Source organism: Petromyzon marinus, unplaced genomic scaffold, assembly GCF_048934315.1.
Source record: "Petromyzon marinus isolate PM22_M1 ecotype Great Lakes invasive population unplaced genomic scaffold, UKy_Petmar_22M1.pri1.0 PM_G_Scaffold_6, whole genome shotgun sequence".
NCBI lineage: Eukaryota > Metazoa > Chordata > Hyperoartia > Petromyzontiformes > Petromyzontidae > Petromyzon > Petromyzon marinus.
In genome coordinates this window covers 5635001-5637500 of record NW_027423013.1, presented here as the reverse complement: position 1 = coordinate 5637500, position 2500 = coordinate 5635001, and positions in this window count along the sequence as shown.

The following is a 2500-nucleotide window of genomic DNA, read 5'->3' as shown; positions in this document are numbered from 1 at the left end:
CAAACTGAAGGGGGTCCAGGAGAGGGTCTGTGATGGCTTTGAGGTGTGCCAGGAGCAGGCGCTCAAAAGACTTCATTACCACAGATGTAAGGGCGACCGGTCTGTAATCATTTAGTCCTGTTGGCCTTAGCTTTTTGGGCACAGCGATGATGGTGGAGGACTTGAGACAGGCTGGTACATGGCATGTCTCCAGGGAGGTGTTAAAGATGTTGGTGAACACCGGAGACAGCTGGTCAGCGCAGTGCCTGAGGGTGGCTGGAGAGACAGAGTCCGGCCCGGCTGCTTTGCGTGGATTCTGCCTCTTGAAAAGCCCATTAACTTCTCCCTCCTGAAAGGAGAGAGTCGTTTCTGTAGTATGGGTGGGGGATGGGGCCTCTTGGGTGGGAAGGGGTGGTTCAGGACAGTCCAATTGTCTTTCAAATCTACGGTAGAACTCGTTCAGGTCGTTGGCTAGGCGGGAGTCGTTAGTGGTGTGGGGCGCTCTGGGTTTGTAGTTGGTGATGTGCCTGAGCCCTTTGGCAGACAGAAGCAGCGTCGTTAGTAGAGAACTGGTGTTTTAGTGTCTCTGAGTACAGTCGTTTAGCCTCTCTCACCGCTTTGCTAAACCTGTTCTTCGACTCCTTGAATCTGTCTCTATCCCCACTCCTAAACGCTTCCTCCTTCTCCAACCTCAACCTTTTGAGCTTTGCTGAGAACCAGGGCTTGTTGTTGTTAAAGTTCACCCTGGTACGTGTTGGGATACAGCAGTCCTCACAGAAGCTGATGTACACAGCCTCTGTGAGTTCATCCAGACTATTGGTAGCAGTCGTGAACATATCCCAGTCAGTACAGTCTAAGCACGCCCGCAAATCTTCCACAGCCTCACTGGTCCACTGTTTAGATGTCCTCACAGCAGGTTTACAGAGTTTTAGTTGCTGCCTGTATGCACGAATCAGGTGGACCAAGGGAGTTCTGTGCGAGCCGAACAGCCCCGTGACCCACAAGAGAAACATCCCCGCCAAATTCGAGCGTTTGACGGGGTCTATCCGTGAAAAAATATTCACGTTTTTGAGTGCACATGCATTTCTGCTGCAAATGCCTCTGGAAGTTTCATGCCGTTCGTATGCCAATTGTGGCAACACGAAAATGACCCGTTTTCCCATTCCGAGGGATTTCTGTGCGACCCTAACAGCCCCGTGAGCCACAAGAGACACATCCCCGCCAATTTCTAGCGTTTCACGGGGTCTATCCGTGAAAAATATAGACGTTTTTGAGTGCACATGCATTTCTGCTGCAGATGCCTCTGGAAGTTTCATGCCGTTCGTACGCAATGTGGCAACACGAAAATGACCCCTTTTCCCATTCCGAGGGATTTCTGTGCGACCCTAACTAACAGCGCCCGTGAGCCACAAGAGAGACATCCCCGCCAATTTATAGCGTTTCACGGGGTCTATCCGTGAAAAATATAGACGTTTTTGAGTGCACATGCATTCCTGCTGCAAATGCCTCTGGAAGTTTCATGCCGTTCCTATGCAATGTGGCCACACAAAAATGACCCGTTTTCCCATTCCGAGGCATTTCTGTGCGACCCTAACAGCCCCGTGAGCCACAAGAGAGACATCCCCGCCAACTTCTAGCGTTTGACGGGGTCTATGCGTGAAAAATATTAAAATTTTTGAGTGCACGTGCCTTTCTGCTGCAAATGCCTCTGGAAGTTTCATGGCGTTCCTATGCAATGTGGCAACACGAAAATGACCCCTTTTCCCATTCCGAGGGAGTTCTGTGCCACCCTAACAGCCCCGTGAGCCACAAGAGACACATCCCCGCCAATTTCTAGCGTTTCACGGGGTCTATCCGTGAAACATATAGAAGTTTTTGAGTGCACATGCATTCCTGCTGCAAATGCCTCTGGAAGTTTCATGCGGTTCGTATGCAATGTGGCAACACGAAAATGACCCGTTTTCCCATTCCCAGGGATTTCTGTGCGACCCGAACAGCCCCGTGAGCCACAAGAGACACATCCCCGCCAATTTCTAGCGTTTCACGGGGTCTATCCGTGAAAAATATCAATTTTTTTTTGACTGCACATGCATTTCTGCTGCAAATGCCTCTGGAAGTTGCATGCGGTTCGCATGCAATGTGGCGACACGAAAATGACCCGTTTTCCCATTCCGAGGGATTTCTGTGCCACCCTAACAGCCCCGTGAGCCACAAGAGAGACATCCCCGCCAATTTCTAGCGTATCACGGGGTCTATCCGTGAGAAATATTCACTTTTTTGAGTGCACATGCATTCCTGCTGCAAATGCCTCTGGAAGTTTCATGCGGTTCGTATGCAATGTGGCGACACGAAAATGACCCGTTTTCCCATTCCGAGGGATTTCTGTGCCACCCTAACAGCCCCGTGAGCCACAAGAGAGACATCCCCGCCCACTTCTAGCGTTTCACGGGGTCTCTCCGTGAAAAATATCACATTTTTTGAGTGCACATGCATTCCTGCTGCAAATGCCTCTGGAAGTTTC